General features: G+C 35.8%; 1 protein-coding gene across 1 annotated transcript in view; it reads left to right on the top strand.

Annotated features, from left to right (window-relative positions):
• The first annotated feature begins 1179 nt into the window (after nt 1–1179).
• Nucleotides 1180–18671, top strand: part of LOC145675674 (uncharacterized) — a 35206-nt gene continuing 17714 nt past the window's right edge. Inside the window, exon 1 of the mRNA XM_081746263.1 lies at nt 1180–1281. The gene's annotated coding sequence lies outside the window, so the exon portion shown is untranslated. The remainder of the gene's footprint in view (nt 1282–18671) is intronic.

Below are 18671 nucleotides of genomic sequence, written 5' to 3'. Positions count from 1 at the left end.
AACCCTTTAGTATGGCACCAATCATTCTTCAGAACGACTCTGCATAAGGCCTTTGTAACTACAATGCCTATTATTGCAAGATTATCTTTGCGTTGACGCAAACCGTTTCTGAATGTGTCCGCTGTCTTTAGAAAAAATCTATGACACCAAAAACTATATACGGAGAAATTGAAGTTTAAATAAAACATGATATTGATGAAAACGTGTTTTTATTTTGGGCAATGTAAATGTTGTTATAACTATTATGCAAATTATCGCAATATTATAGTTGTTTTTCCGCAAATAATTACTGAAGGTCCCCACTGTCTTTTCAGAGAATCTTGTATTGACATTGAAAAATTTATACGGTAAAATTGAAGTTTAAATAGAGCATGATATTGATAAAAACATGTTTTTTTTAAAAAAAAACTTTAGACGACATAAATGTAATTATTACAGATTATCACAAGATTAGCGTTGCCTTTACGCAAACAATTACGCAAACCCCACTCTTTTCAGATAATCATCTATTGATACCGAAAAATTTGTACGGTGAAATTGAAGTTTAAATAGAGCATGGTATTTATGAAAACATGTTTTTATTTTAGGCTGCGTAAATGTTATTATAACTATTTGGCAGATTATCGTAAGATTAGCGTAGCCTTGACGCAAATTATTGCACAGTGTTCTATCGGGACCAAACAAGTTACATGGTACTGGCACCCTGCGTCTAGGAGACCCTATCCCAGTGATATTGTTGGGAGTTCGTTAGTGTCCGTTACGGGGAGTGCCTGGTGTGTGGTATTCTCTGTGAGGAAGAGAGTTAAGTGGGACTTCCTACATTACCTACAGCTACATTACATTACATACACCTACATCCCATACACCAACATTACAATTACACTTTCTGTTACATTTATAAATACATACATCTCCTTCTTTTTTATACTTCTTCTTTTTGATTTTTTACTTCCCAACTTCCTCTACTTTTTGCCCTGTTCAACTTGGCTTTCAGTCTCTTTCACTGTCTAAACTTATTTCCCGATTTTAACCTTTTGCCTGATTTTGTCCTTTATTCCCAATTGTGTCCTGTATTTTATTCAATTTTGCTTCTGAATCATAAATCCTCCGTGTGAGGTAGACATTTGACCATTTTGCAATAGTAGTACACATGACTAGCGATCTGGTGCACCAACCTATTTGACTGATAATGGTCTACGACAAGACAAGTAACATTGTTTGTAACTTCCCTTCAGTAATTCACGATGTACCAGTGTGAATTTATAAATATTTATAAATCAGGTTGGTGTCTCACGCTTAGATCTATTATTTCTGACAGTTCTTCTCATTGTCCTCTAGAGTATCTCCCACTGGGGCACATGACAATTTTTATTTCGCATGCATGAAATTCACGCGATCCACCAGAAATAATTGTTAAATAGAAAATTCTTTCACGATTAGTGAGACAATAGTGAGTCAATAATAATAATGATAATAATAAAACATAGAGCTATGTTTAGCTAAAACGGTCCAGGAGTACATTAAAATAGAGGATTTACAGGAAAAACAAATTGAAGTAAATGGATTGTCCTGTAGCTTTACTATACGGATCCACACAGAAATCCATTTAAAAAAATATTTCTTTGTGGTTTCACTGTTTGTACTTTCAGCAATCATTTTCGCGGTTTCTTCTTGCATTCTCCGGTAAAGGTTCATTTTAGCGTCATTTAAAACCAATTAACCTGTGCTAGGTGGCCACTAAAGCACTAATAGTAATGACAAATACATACCTATTAAATTAAACTACTGTGCTACATCTACGATGTAAAAGCAGTACAAAACAATATATATTTCCAAAACTATCAATAGACAAAATTCATTTACAGAATAAAGACAGTGCTGCATAAGATATGTTTTCATTAACTTTCCTTTTGTTCTGTCCTTCGGATATACTGAGGAAGTTTATTGTACAATATGGTACCCATAAACATAGAATTCCTTTCATATCCTCATAGGGTCCTATTTTGTTTGTTGTATATATTAATGATTTGGTTAACTGTCTAGGCTGTGTGAAGTCAACATTGTATGCTGATGACATAAATGTTATTGTCAGTGGAGACTCAGTAAATTAAGCAGAAAGACTCACTACAAAGACGCTAACAAAAATTATTAGTTGGTTAAACATAAATAAATTAACTATGAATTTAGGAAAAGCTAACATTTTTAAATTTCGATTCCCGGCCCAAAGAAATGAACTTGTACCAATAACTGTAGACACTGTAGAATTATGTCAAACACCATCTATTAAATTTCTAGGAGTATTTGTTGATGAAGATTTAATATGGAATACTCATGTTGAATACATTAATACTAAACTCAGTTCACTGTACTTTGCATTCCGTAGGTTGCAAGGTAGTTTGTGCAAGGAAGCTATCATGTCCTTATGTTATAGCAAGGGTTTTTCAAAAATAAACTATGGTGTTACATTTGGGGGAATTCGAGAATAAGTGCTAGTACATTCCGAATAAGAAAAAAAAAAAAAAAAATAGAATAATGTGTAGTATGCCTGAACGATCCTCATGTAAAATGTTTTTAAAAAATATAAATTATTGACATTACCTAGTTTATATATATATCGCACAATTATGTATATAATCCAACACAAGGATCTATTTACATTAGCTAATACGATTCACTCATACAATACTAGGCAGAATTGTAATATGTATATTATCCAGCAGAACTATGCAAATTTTAGCAAAACTGTATATATGAATTGTATAAAATTATATAACAAATTACCAACAAAGTATAAAGACATTAACGAAAAACGGATATTCAGAAATACTCTGTTGCAATTATTGTTAGAAAGAAAAATATTACCCTGTGGAAACATATCTTACTTATAAAATATAGAGGATGTAAACCGTATCTGACAACTGTAATGCTTAATTGGGGATTTTCCTTATATTGTCACTAGCATGCGCAGGACATTGGGAATGTGAGTGCCAGATCTAAAATACCACCATATTGAATGTCGTCCTACCCCCCTTTCCCCTAAGAAAAGATAGCGTCATTGCACCCGACGCTGCGTCGGCGACGCGCGCCACACGTGCAGACGGGAAATAATTGACATGTAATCTGTTCTCAGTTTGTAATAATTCTACATAAAAAAGGTTTGCGTAATGGGGGTGCCAAGGCACCCATGGCACCCACGTTTAGTACGCCTGTGCATATTGTAAGCTACGAACAGGCAAATAAATATGAATATGAATATAACTTAGTGCAGTGCTGTTTGCTGGGGATTTTATCCTTACGCCTGGTATCATATTTATGTATTGATGGTGTGTTAAATATGTCAATATTGTTTTTGACAAGGAGCAGCAGTCGAAATATGTAAAGAGAGGGTAAAGGCAAGATTTTAAATTCCTTAAATATTGGCCTACATGTGTAGTTTATTTTGGTCCCTGCTATAGTTCTTGAAAGCCTTTTTTGAATTACAAGTAACATATTACTTTTTCGAGAATTTCCCCAGAAGATTATGCCATATGTAAGTAAAGACTGAAAGAGCCCGAAATTATAACTACGAATCGTGTCTCGTTGTAAAACATTTTTGATTGATTTTAATGCATAGAGCATTTTATTGAGTTTTCGGGTTAGTGAAAATATGTGAGTTACCCAGGAGAAATTGTGATTTAGTCAGAGTCCTAAATATTAGATTGAGTTTGAGTACATGATTTTATGACTACTTAACATTATATCAATTTCTACTCATTGCTTTTTCGAATGTGATGGAAATTTAGAGCCTTAGATTTGTCTCTGTTTAATTTTAGTTTGTTTTGGGCAAACCAGTTTTCTAAACTAGGAGTTGTCTCGTAAATTTTATCGGAGACAATATCATAGCTTGTACCTGCTATTGTTAGGCTTGTGTCATCTGTGTACAAATTGTCTTTGCTAATCATACGTCATGTGGCAAATCATTTAAGTATAACAAAAATATTATGGGTCCTACTATCGAACCCTGAGGGACGCCGGTAGAGATGCTTCTAAATTGAGATTTATAAGTTTCTGATTCAGCTGTGTGTGACGTAAAAGATATTTCAACAGCTTGTGTGCGATTTTGCAAATAAGATTTAATCTATGAGTTAACGACTCCTCTTAGACCGTAACTGTTAAGTTTATGGATAAGAATGTTATGAGGGACAGAATCAAAAGCTTTGGATAAAACTAGATACAATCACGTGCCTTTTTTTGGCCTTTGTCCAGGACATCCGTGACCTCATTGATATAATTATAGATAGCAATTTCAGTTGATTTGCAGTTTTGAAACCCGATCTGTGAAGTGAAATTATATTATGCTTAGATAGGAATGGTATAATTTGGTTGAGAAAGTCTTTGTTTATAAATTTCTGAAAAAGAAGACAAGGAAATTGCTCTGTAATTTTCGATTTTTGTATTGTCCCCATTCTTATATAGCGGTTTAACTTTGGCATATTTTAATTTCTCAGGAAAGATACATGCCTGAAAGCACATATTGATGACGTAGGACAATGGTTCCGAGATGTGAATGCTGCATTTTTTGATTATGGCAGTGGTATTTCATCCAGACCAGAAGACCAATGAGTTCAATGGCATTATTATATTATGTACCTCTCTTGCTGAGGTGGGGCGTAAAAACACGGTACCGATACTTGTGTTTATCTTGCAAATGTTTGGATGCGATTTATCATTAGAAACGTGCTGCTTATATAAACCTGTGTAATAATTATTGAAGGCGTTTACAATAGGGTCTAGATGTAGGAATAGAATATATATATATATTTTGGACACGCTTCGTTGAAATAATTTACAAAGATATTGTGAAAGCGATCCCACACTTGATTCATGTTATTAGCCGTATATGCCTTCTCCCAAGTTTCGTTGAATAAACGACAGTATGCTCGTTGTTGTATGCTCGAGTCATTAAAGTTTCTTTTCGTTAATAATCTAGTACCGTGTTTATGTACTGTATGGTTAGTAATCTCGTTACCTTTTAACATTACCGTAAAAATCTGCGCCTCATGGTCTGAGAACCCACTGTTTAGTACCTGAACATTACGGGCAAGTCGATCGGTATTGTGTAAAATTTGATCTGTTGCACTGTTTTATTTTCTAGAGAACCTGGTTAAATTATATGCTTGCAACATAATCTCAAGCTAGCCATTTATTTTTGGTTCTAAAAAGTCAATATTAATGTCACCTACTACGGCAACTTGCTTACCCGTTTTATTATAAGATTCAGGGATAATTTCTAATTTTTTCAAGAAAACATTAATGTCGCCGTCTGATGTTCTATATACACACAAAATAATTTATTTCATATACGGTATTTCTTCTACACATGATTCAAAATGCTTTTCTATATTTAGATAATTAAATTTAGTTACGACCTTACTTTCTAAACCTGTTTTCACATAAATATAAGACGCCCTCTATTCTTAACAGAACTACTGTAACTAGCAATTAGATTAAAGCCGTGAAGGTTAGTTACACTCAGCTCATCTGAATTCAACCAGTCCTCAGTTAAAAGTATTAAATTTACATTATCCTCTGTGTCACTTTTTAACACTTCCAACATATTTCTTTTATCAATCGTAAACCCTTGCACATTCTGATGGTATATTACTAACTCACCCGGTTTTTCAATCACCATAAAAAATCGTCTTTTAAGGTATTTGGTTTTTTACACCTTGCCGATTTTCTAGTTTGCAAGGTCGATTCATTTCCACTTGAACATTTTTTAATTCCATTCTCAACTTTTGACGCTTGTTGATTTTCGACAACACTCGCGATCTTGTCTGACAGAATGACACCTGTGGGAGTTATTTCACTATTGTCACTTGTTGTTTCATCCTCGTTTTCTTTGTGAACTGTCTTTTTAGCCGGTATCTCACTATGGTCACTTCGACGTATGTTTCGGTTATTACTGTTATTGTTACTAACCACTTGCATATTGCTGTTGTTGTTCCGAGGAGTCAATTCCTTTACTTGATCCGCTTCAGAGGAATTTACACGAAACGGTAATGTTATAGGAGCCTTCGTGGGCTCTATTGTTGATGGTAGATCGGTTAAGTCGTCGGCGAGGGAGTTTTTACCGGTACAATTAAGACGCTGACCGTGTCTCGTGTGATAGTGTCTTTGATGTTTCCTAATATTAAGAATCTTCACATTTCTAAATCGATTGCAAATGTTCTAATTTTAGTGTCTGTTTCATGTACTTCTTTGTTCAATATGAAAGAGTCTATGAGATCGTGGCGATGCGGTAACGTAGTGGCTATTACATTGCATGTGTGAGAGTTGGTAAAGTTGTTCGCAGGGTGCTCATTAAGTTCCTCTCCTCGTTTGTTGCAACATCATTTGACTCCACAATTATGACAATAGCATCCTTATCAAGCTTGATTTCCCCAGTTATGAGAGCTGGTTTTATTAGTTTACTGGCACTGGCACCTGGTTTCACAAGACCAAATACATTTTTGTTTTTATTTCTTTCCTTGATTCTTTCTGCAATACCTCCACCGTGGCTGTCTGCCACTGTTAAAATATTGCAATCTTTCCCGATTTTATTTCCAGGTTTTTCCTGAACCAGTTTAGACTCACACTCCATACGTTCGATTTTAACTACCCATTTACCCTATATACCTGTTCTAATTTTTCTCCATTTGTAAGAACACACTTGTAGGAATTTTATCAAATAACTAGTTTTTTATCCTAAAGATAACAAAGACTGGAGGTTCAGTAGATGCGCATGTTATTTCCATCTTGACTCTATTGAAATATTATTAAAAATTTCTCTTCTAAATTTTATAAAGTAATTGTATACAACAACTACTTTTCATCTCCCGTGCATGTGGTTACGTCTTACTGTTGTACTACCTACAGAAATCATTCTATATCATGTGCAAGTGGTAATAGAACACAGAACAAACTCAGTTCATGTTGTGTTCACACTCAAACATGGATACAGCCTGATCTGCGTTTCTTATGTGTTGTATTACCACTTGCACATAAAATAGAATAATTTTGGTAGGTAGTGCAACAGTAAGAGGTATCCACGTGCACGGGACATACGATATGTTTTCAAGTCCCCCCACACAGTCATAATTAAGTACAAGGGCACACTATTCTTCCCATACGATATAAAAGCAGATATTCGTAGGAAAACACCTTAAGTACAAGGACAAATTTCAGGAATGCAACGAAAAAGAGAATAAGGACCAGGAAGCATTCATATTCACATACCTCAAATCGTTGGTGGGTATATGTGAGCACCTTCCGACAGAAAGTTGCGAAACCACGTTGCGAGGGAATACTTTTTTTTTTCTTTTTTCAAAGAATGGAGGCCAGATGTCCAATGAAATGGTGTGTATTGTTTCCGGTAATTTTTCCCCATACGGGAAGTATCGGTCGGTAATTTTGACCAAGAAATATAAACCACTCTAAATATTGATGTCTAGAATGACCTAGTTACGAGCATAGAAATGCTTAGCGTTACGAAGTTGCAAAATTCAAAACGTGGTATGCTGTTTGCATTTTATTGACCTGAAATAATAATTCGTAACATGTGAAGAATAATGTACTTTTTTCTTCATAAAAAATGTTACTAAAAAACAATTTGAGAATCCCACGTTAAAACTCTCTGCAGTGACGGCCGTCGGCACATAAAGCAAGTGATGATTTCTAATATAATATTGAACACTGTATGTACACAAAATTATCACTGATTAACTATCATAGAAGAGACAGATAAACATTGGACTTCTTACAACTTGAGATACATGTGGACCACTTCTCGCCATCTTGTCTTGTTCACTTCTTCTGTTCTTGCCTTCTTCCTCAGTACTGCTGTCGCCACCTACATCAATGTGCGTAGAGGCAGTTGCATTTGCTGAGGTCGCATCAAACATTTGAAACGCGCAACTCATCAAAACAAACAGCAGGAGAGAGGAATACAGGTACGCTTTGTTTACTTCTTGAATGACTCATTAACTATCTCAAAGTCACTTTGTTACCTACTTTTTAACATCCTAGATAGTTAATTCTCAAAAACGGGAAGTTCGTCTCCTATTCTATTTCTTTTTATAAATCTCTGGATCCCTACTACAGGCACACATAAGAGAATAGAAATATGCAACTAAACAGCCCTAACCTAAGGCAACCTAAGTTAGGGTACCATAATCGAACCTAAGCTATACTAACATTAAAAAGCGAAATTTCCTCTTCCTTTCCTGAATTAAAGCTGGACCCCTATAGCTAAACATAGGCCAAAGTTACAATACAAATCATACAAACGAACTTCTGCTAAGTGGCCAAAAAGCACGAATTTTAAATAGTGGTCAGGCATTTCCTAAAATTGGAAATAAATAAATATGCAAGTTCGCTATTTTCGATTAATATTAGGTTGGGTTACATTCTAAAAATTAGTCCCCTTCTTCTTTATTGTGGTGTTATCATATTTCACTTTGGAAGAATATGGCAATAATAAAAAGTGCATTTCATATTACGTAAAATGTACAAATAAAAATGTTAACGAAACATACACAGAAGCAGGTGCACTATATTTTATTTACTGTTTTATTTATAGTATTTTTTTTAAAAATTAAATCAAACATATTTTCACTCCACTTCATTATATCAACTCATAATGTAAATTCTTTTCATAAATGAGAGAGGCGCACTGGCTCAGTGTTAGAGATTTCACGTCCGGTGCCTGGGGTCCCTGGTTCAATCCCAGCTCGCGCCGTGTGCAATTTGTGGTGAACAAACATCGTGCTCGTGGGTTTTCTAGGGGATTGTCCGGTTTCCTTTCTTTCTTCATTCCACCATTTCATTTCTCATCATCACCGACATAATGGTGGGACGTAAAACTGAAAGTTTTCATTTTTTTCTTTTCATAAATAAAAATATCGAAGCATGTTTCAGATACAGTTCACTCTTTGCAGACTAAGTTATTTTTGTATCTTTTAGTAACTTTCCCAATCTTGTAATTATATCTCCAATTCTGCACTGTTACTTCATAAACCATAGCGTACTGAGGGAAAGGGGTGAGTAGCCCCGCAGGGCTCGTTGAGGTATGGTTTATGAATGTTCTGCACAAAGGGCACTCTAATGTCATTTTTTTTTTTTTTTTTTTTTTAGAAAGTGCTAATTTTGTGATAGAGTGTCGTGTAATATTTGCTTTCTGGAGATCAGCCTAGTAACTGCATATCTTGAAAAATTTCCTGCATGGATCTTCTCGATTGTACAATCAATAACTTGAAAATAAGTTTCAAGAATTCAAAATCAATAGCATGTTGATGGTACTTTTGTTGTACAATATGCAAAGATTGATCAAAACAATCGAAATACGTGAAATACTTCTGCCTTTAAAAGACCTCCGTAATTTTCGCTAATTTCTTACGAGTATGGCCTCATAGATATCACCATTTTTGCCATGCAACATTCACATCACTATCGGAGAACACTAGCGAAACAGCAAGAAAATTGGCACTTCATCCAGTAAGTAAATAACAGTCTATGAAATCTAGGGATAATCCAAGATCATAACTCCTTAAAAGTTTAAAAGAAAACCAAAAGAATTTTGACATGAGGGACATGGTTTTCGTGATCGCAGTCACCTTATGTTTAGCCACTCCCTATATATAGGTGATTAGCTCTTCAGTGCTAATATTTCATTCGAATAATTAGCTGTAGCAGTGTTAAATTCAGTGTGAGATTGAAAGAAACAACTGAGTCCTATCTAACTGAGTCCTTTCGGAAAAATCAACTGGAAGGGTATCGAACCTCCCGGAACTGGTATTGACTGTCGTAGAAGAAAAAACTCCTTTGACGGGTTAGAAGGAAATTGTCTTGCAAGTATTATACAGTTTTCCGTAAAGTCATGGTGCACATTTAACCGGTCACAGAAATTCAGGAAAACAAGGTAGAAATATAAAATTTTCAGCAAATAGAGAAAAAAAATCCCAGGTTTCATAGCTAGTCCGTGCAGTTCCATGTCGCTTCCATTTGTTTCCCTACATACATCCAAGCGATATTTAAGTTCTTTCCACACACGAGTAAGGACCTGTTTTGTAACAGAATGAATAACATTGTGATTTTCTTTATAAGATTATTAGTGTCGTTATTGCGTTCGCTACATACATGTTGCTTCACATAATACCAATGGAGCATTCATGACCATGGGCACAGTACAAATGAGCATTTAAATACCGGTATCAACAAAATCTTTCAGGAAAGGTTTGAGTTTATAGTAGGACAAGAGTCTCAGTTTTTGATTATGCATCCTGATATTCGTTCCATTTTACCTAAAATAGACAAAATACGCATACTAGTGTTAGAGTGGCTGTGTGCTGTTTCTATAGTTAATGAAACGTGGCTTGACAATTCAACAGATACAATTTCATTAATATATCTGGTTACTCTATTCTTCGGTAAGATAGAGAACATAATGCTGGAGGAATTTTAATGTATTATCATGAAAATTAAGATGTGAAACTATTGAAGTACCTAACTCAGATCAAGAAGAATCAGGGTAATTGTCAAAATAAATTCGCTACGCATAGGTATCTTATCAATGTATAGACCACCAGGGTAAGAACACGTTTTTTAAAGAAAATTAAAAAGAACTTTTTTATGTTTAAAACATGCTTTTTTTGTTTAAAACCTTTTTAACGTTTAAAACAAAGTACTTACACGTTTAAAATGTTTATTTTGTTTAAAACAATAATCTAAGTAGACATATATTCCATTTTTATAAGCTCACAGGTATTGCTTGCCATCTATATTCAACCGCTAGATCAAATTTCTGGAACTTCCGTAATTTCGTTCCGTGCAAATGTTCAATTTCGGAGAAAGAAATCGGGTTGTACCCAATTTATTATTCACTAAATATGTAGTTTCTTTGTGTTACCTTCTACTGGTCGTCTGCATTCTTCATCTTTAAACGTCCATTGACGCAACTACTGCATCAGGGCTTTAAACCTCAATGGCTCAGTCCCTAATTAAGGCTGGAAGATGGTTTTGGAACCAATTTATTCCTGAAGGATGCAGCTTTCCGCTGGTGTGCATCTTATCTATGTGGGTGTTCCGTGTGGCGGTGGGAGGAGGGTAAATATCGTGTTCTTTTGTTTCTTTTTAAAAGCCATTCCCACTCTTGGGGGATATATTCATAAAAATTGGTACATGAAACAATGAAGTAGACCACTACATGGTAATTTCTTGTATTTGTACTTATTGCTTATATTGGGGAGCAGGGAGGGGGCAAAGTTAGACAATTTTTGGAGTTTCAGCTTTTTGACGTAAATTACGTTTATTTTTTCAACAAACATCAATAGCTCAAGTCCTAACTAAGCTAGAAAGATGATTTGGTACCAAAGAATTCCTGAGGAATGAAGCCTTCCGCTAGTATGCATTTTATTAGGGATGGGCAAAAGCTCGACTCGACTCGAAACTCGAAGCATATTCAAGTCGAGTCAAAGGTAATTTTCTCGAGTCGAGTTTCGAGCCAAGTCACTTTTGAGATTAAGTTTGATAAACTGCTCGCTTGTTTAGCTCGTTTTAACTCGTTTTGAGATAATGGCCTTATTAGACTGGAAAGCGAAAGTCATAAGAAATGTAAGCAGTAATATGGAACATTTTTAGTGTTGCTCAGAAGATGGGATATTGTTTGCATCTCGTCTCGTCTCGATTACCAGGACGACTATGGATTTTTATAACGAGGCAGCCTCAAATGTGAGCACCAATGTAAACACCGGTATATACTGTAGTCCTTACCACCAAGTCTGAGACCTGCACGATCTAACTTTTGAGGCGAACCAGAAGCCCAACCCAGGTAGTGATGTTAACTGGCTCCGTTCGGTTCAACTGAGAAGCAGATCGATCCGTCTCGGTTGAGATGAGGCACCGAATTGGCAGAGGTGAACCATGGGCTCGAGCCGGCTGGGTTGGGTGAGCTGTTGGCTCGGTTTGATAGAGAATGAGCTGTGAGCCAAGTCGCTAGAGCCATTGAGAATCCAAGCCGAGTACGTTTGAACATGTTTGGCCGACGCAGTCTAACTTTTAATGATTCTTGGTTCGAGCCTGGATACTTGCTCTTCCGGAACTGAAACTCATAACCTCGTGAACGATGTCCTTCCCTCCTTGACTTCACCTTTTCCGAAGTCAGCTGTCAACTAGCTTTAGTATTCAGATACAAACCTATCGTTCATGTTTATAACGCTGGTGTTGTTATAATAATAATAATAATAATAATAATAATAATAATAAGTTGTAGTAATATTAAGTATCATTGATAATAATTATATTGTTTACCTAGGATAGTTGAAAAAAGTACTTGAAAATACACACAGCATTTTGCTCGATGCGAAACCCGAGTCGAGCTCAATAATGTCGATTTCGAGTCGAGTCGACTTTCAATGAAAACTCGCACGAAATCGCTCGTGCACATCTCTACATTTTTTGTATGTAGTGGGTATTTATGTACGGCCGAGAGAGGGAGGATGAAGTTCATTTTTTAAATTTTTCATCAGATTTTGGAGGCCATTCCTCCCCCTTTGTGGTACATCCACAAAAATTATTATGTGAAACATCGAAGTAGTCCCCTACATGATAGAAACCTGTATATGTACTTCTGTTTATAGAGGAAGAGGGGGTCAAATCTGGCTAATTTATATTTGGTTTCAGAACGGTTCCATATAAGGCAAGATATATTTTACTGAAGTCGTCTAGAAGCATAATTTTTGTTCGTATACATGATGTGTGCAGCAAAAATGATTTGCATATGGACGTGGTACTGTCGTGCAGGAGGGGAGAGAATGTCTAATTCAATGAATGTTTTTCTGCTCATTTTTTAATACTTCCTACATAAAACGAATTCGTTACGCAATGGCAGCAAAGGCTACCATTTTTTATATTATTGTCACAAGTATATGGCCTACACATTAGCATTATTTTCTCAGCGCAAATGCACACATTATGCACATTTTTAGCAGCATTTTGTCACAGCATTTTGCGGTGACTGCAAGAGTTGCCAGGGCCTTGCAAAGTCAATATTTTCATATTTTTTAATGGTCTTTGTGTCGTTACTTCGTTGGAATCTGTCGCCTACAAGCTTTCCAACTGTGTATAAATCATGACTCTGTGATAATTAGGATGGTCACCAAAACCCTGAACGTGAGAGTCTACCAGTTTGTTAAAATCCCTGGAGGGCGTCTAAAGGTTGTGTTGTTACGTCGTAGAGACTAATCATTGTTAGCTATCCTTGTTGCAGATAGAGATTATCTTGAAAACTGTTTAGTTAAAAAATGTCATTTGCTCATTGTGGGCTAGTCACTGTTCTTTTCTATAAGTTGTATTGTATTTGTCAGAGTATATCTTCTATCTTAAGATGCGAGAACTGTTCATTATTATGGAAATGATAGCGACCAAAAAATACTCAAGTTTTGAATTTGTGAATTTGGATCTTAGAATAGTGTATAGTCTCTTTAACCTCAATTGTTCTTGGGAATTAAGAAATGTTCAAATACTTCACTTGGATTTCTGTTGGTTTAGTTATACGCACATTCGTGTACAGAATTTCGTTCAGTAATTGCTGTTATAATAAGAATTTAACTGCTCTTAATTTACTTCATGCACAAATTCTGCGGAGAATGGGTTTTTTGTTAGAAAATTTAATTAGCTCCTTCGGTCTGATATTTTAGTTGTTTTAAACATGTCCAACCACCATCGAAAGAAGAAACACGTTTAAAACAATTTGTTTAAAACGTTTAAAACCAACAATAAAACAACTGCTTTCGTTTAAAATATGTTTTAAACATATCAACCCTGTAGACCAGGAACTACCCCCTACACCAAATTGTCTGTTCGTGAGCTAGTTGATTGCACACGTCTATGAGCTAGTTGATTGTCCTTATATACTAGGTGACCTTAATTGTGATCAGCTTTGTCCTGACAAAGTAGAAACAAAATATTTGGATCGTATCCTGGATATAATTGGTCTTGTCCAACTCATTAAAGAACTAACCAGTATAACAGAGTTCACTGAATCATTACTCGGTCTCATTATTACCGATAAAATTGTTGTGATAGCATCAAGTGGCGTTTGTACACCCATTTTGGCATCCGATCATTCAGTGAGATATGCTATTCTGAACATTAAAACCCCCACCAAGAAAGACTTTTGATATTATTCTTTATCTCAACTTTAATACATTTAAGCGCGACGCATTTCTACAAAATGCCGAAATCTTGAACTGGAAACAAATTGAATTTCAGGATTCTATGGATGCTAATTTTTTTTCAGAATTCTTCAAAACATCTATTCGATCAGCACGCGCCGATGAAAACAGTTAAAGTTTCAAATAACAAATTACCTTATGTGTCTAGTAATACGAAGCTGCTAATTAAAATGCGCGATCGTGCGCTCCGTAAGTTCAAACGCACTAAGTTGCAGCAACACTGGGATAAGTACAAAGAGCTTTGTAATTTTATTACGGCAATTATTCGACAAGAAATAATTGCGTATTTTTCCTTTTGTATAAATAACGCTAAAAACAATAAAGACACTTGGCGGACGTTCCACAATTTGGAAATAGGTGGAAAAAGTTCAACGTTGAACCCCCATGAGAAACTAAATTGTCTTGATGTCATGAACCGTCATTTTGCTAAGGTTTCCGAAATCTCAGTAACAAGTGACGACACATTTGATAAACAAATAAATCGGTACAGTTCACTGAAACACACCGTGGAACTCCTTTCGTGTTAAGACCTGTTCATGGACATGAAGTTAAAAGAGCAATTGCTAACATTAAATCCAATGGCACAGGTTTTGATGAAATAACCCCACATATGCTTAAAATAGCTTTACATGTTACCACATTTCCCTTAACTAATATTGTGAACTGCCCTTATCGAATGGTAAATTGTCTAATGTCTGGAAAATAGCTAAAGTTCTGCTATTACCAGAAAAGCCTTGTATTAAATCAATTAGTGTCCTTAGGCCAGTAATTTTACTGCCAGCTTTTTCAAAGGTAATTGAAAAGTTAGTGCTTCAGTAAATAATTTCATATATTGATAGCTCTGACATACTTCCGTCCAAACAATCTGGGTATCGTTATTTTCACAGCACTTCTAAAGCTTTGTAAGGAATTAAAGGAGATGTGCTTCCTGCACTAAATGACAAATGTGTGGTAATATTACTTTTATTAGACCTCTCAAAAGCATTTGACTTAGTTCAGCACGATGTTCTCTTAGCAAAAATGAAATACTATATCTTTTCAGTACATGCCATAAAATTGTTTTAATCCTATCTATATAAGAGAAAACAGCAACCTGCTGTACGTTGTTCCTCTCATTACAAAATTTCTGTAGCTGCTTTTCCTCATACCGGTGTTCCACAAGGCTCAATTTTACGGCCATTTTTTGTTTACTTTATATGCTACAGATCTGGTATCTGTTGTACAGCATTCAAAAGTGTACTGTTAGGCGAACTATACTCAGTTGTTTATAAAAAGCCTTGTATCAGGATTTACAACAGGTTTGACTCTTCAATCAAGATCTCAGTGCTATCAGTAACTGGTGTATTGACAACGTCCTTGTTATTAATCCCTTAAGTGTACTTGTACTGTTCTAGGTTCCGCTAATCAGCTGAATAAAATTGTAGCTGAGAAATTTAAATTACAAATAATGGATTGGAACATGAATTATTCATCTTGTGTAAAAAGCCTTGGAGTACAAATTGATGATAAACTTGCTATGAATAATGACGCCTCTACCCACTGTTGAAAAGCTCTGGGAATACAATGAAATTTGTAAAAAATACGAGACTGTCTCTCCAAAGATACCAAGCTACTCCTGACACAAACACTAACTCTATCTTTGTTTGATTATTGTGATGTGGTATATGGCCCACTTTTTACAAAAAGTAATGCTATTTTGATTCTAAAGGTACAAAATTCTTGATCCGCTTCTATTACAATATACGAAAATTCGACCATATTTTGCCTATTCTGAACAACAATAGAATGCTGGCAATATCCAGAAGACGACATTTGCATTATTGATGTCTCGCTTATAAATTACTTTTAAAAAATCCCGCGTATTTATACACGAAACTCACTGTTAGGTCAAATATTCACTTACTTAACACGAAAATAAATACGTTCGATATTCCACACCATGGACTCAAGCAAACCACTGCGGCATTTTCAGTATTATTTGAAAAGTTTAGAATTCATTAATGTCACCTCATAGGAGAGGAAGTGATTTCCAAATAATCGAATCGTTCAGATTCTAACCTTATAGTCGTCGATCTGTCCACCCTGACTCTTTTCTTGTGTTCTTTCTGGCACACCTTATAAGAAGGGACGGACTAATGTAACGGGTCGCGTCGTGTATTTATGTGTGTCTGTGTCATGCGAAGGGCACCAGATGAATCGATGCGTTTTTGTATGCACAGTTAGTTAGGGCCACAAACAATAAAACTAGGTCGCACAAGTTGTCAGATACACCATTTTGTCTCATGATCGTACCGAAAAGAAAATAGAGGCATGAAGAAAGTAACGAAGTATAATCGCGGTAATATGGTAAACGGTGAACCAAATCAAGTAATTCTTTGCACAGTTACTGACCTTAGTCAGCTACAATTTACGGGCTAATTGTTCCATGGAGCTTGGGCTCCAGCGGGTGCTAGTGGGAGTGTTCGGAAACAGCAAAAAGGGGGGTCCTTCTGCATGTTTTTCAGCGTGAGTTAGGTAATTGCTACACGTGTTTACAGGCATTTCCAGATGGCGGAAAAATAGAAAATTTCGACCGTAGAAAGCTGCGCTAATGACAGAAGGTCGGTCAAATTCCCCGATCTCTAATCATTGAGTATTACTGTAGGACGTGATCTTAGGCATTTCCAATTAGCAGCAAAGGAAAAAAATGTAACAGGATGGTGACAAAAAGGAAAATGCGAACACTAGTGGAAGAGTGGACCTAGCTTGTTTTTCACTCACGTTTAGCAAGTATTTGATGGGAAGAAATATTTAGTAATCTATTGAAATTTAGTTTTCTGTTTCCGTAGCAGTATTCGTCCTCTTTAATAGTAATTAATATTTAATTAGGTTTGTATAACTTTAACCTATTCCCAAATATATCAATAATCTTTTGGATTATGTACTTACTTCACATACCCTACATCACAGCAGAAGCCCAGAAAAATAAAGAAAAAAGTAACGTATACTACTGAAACGTATTAAACGTCAGACGAAACAATGACAGCAAAAGATTTTAATAGTCGAAATAATAGGAGTAATAATAATTGTGAGAAAACGGTAATATTAATTATAGTTGTAACATCACGAATACATTCAATATAGGAATGAATGCTTGGGCTCAATGTAATTGCGCTTGTTGTAAGGCAATCCAAAAGAACAGGCGTATGACGAAACAGGGGAAAATGTTTTAAAGTAAGTTTCATCAAAATTGGACAATCTGTTCGAAAGCTACTGTCGGTCGTCACATACAAATAAAAAGACAACAATGAAAATTCGATAAATTTTCAGTCTTAAAGTACTTCCTTCAGTCACCTATGTCACAAGCTGTCTCCATCCAGAACTTAATTTTAAAACAAACCCTCGAAACCAGGTGCAAGATTGTCCTTTTTCTGTCTGTCCTGTTGTTGGCGATGATGTTACGGTTTGTGGACTAACAGAGTATTTGATTCCAATCACCTTCGAATAATGCATGTTTTGTCTTGCTGTGTCTATCTCCATATATATATCTCTTCCTTTCCTGATAGATATGTTAAGATTTATACAAGAACATTGGTCGTAAAGACCTGTGGGAAAAACTTTTCTTTCACTTCATTTGAAGGGAGGCAACTTTCAAAATGAACATCCTGCATATAGGCCAATGTAGGTTCATATTATGTACACCTATAATAGCCTCGATTGCATTGTTTCTTCCAAACCCACTGATAATTCCTAACTCTTCAAAATGTTCGAACGAGTAGACAAAATGAGATCACACGGTTATCTTCTAAGCATCTCAGCTTGCAATCCATCCGAGACTCACGAGCAGTTCGAAAGTGTCACACTCGTCAAATGTTTCTAACATTTTGAATATCTTGTATATTACGAGTCTCGAACGCTTGTAGAGTCTCGAACATTTCGAGAGTCTGGAGCGCTTCGAATGTCTCGAGCATTTCGAGAGTCTCGAAAGTTCGATAATTCAATCAAGTTAAAATTCTTTATCGACGAAAGAGTTTGAAACTTTATCAATTTTTATCGATTAGTCGATTATCCGAAAAACCCTAGTTTTGTTTAGGCATAATTTTCGAGCACACGCACGCATAAATTTTTACGTCTGCTTAGGTAGCTCTCCCGTATAGACACTACAGACTCATCACTTACCGACAGACTATCAAAGCAGGGTTTCTCCAACAAATTACGAGTGTCCCTAAACTGGTTATCCCACGAAGTAATGTTATTCCATGTGGTGTTGCTATCTTGTACGCATGGAGATATTCACTTTGCATTTTGGTCACATATTGGAATCTAGGAAGCAACTGAATACACTGAACTATTCCCTTTACCGTTCATACCTTGACTGGCTTCGGTGTTGAGTGTTGTGCAGTTCGTGGTGTTGCGTCATCACCTGTTTGCGCACATGCTTGC

Source organism: Thermobia domestica, chromosome 18 (assembly GCF_964235325.1).
Source record: "Thermobia domestica chromosome 18, izTheDome1.hap1.1, whole genome shotgun sequence".
Lineage (NCBI taxonomy): Eukaryota > Metazoa > Arthropoda > Insecta > Zygentoma > Lepismatidae > Thermobia > Thermobia domestica.
Note: the sequence above shows the minus strand (reverse complement) of the source record. Positions and strands in the feature narration are given on the sequence as shown.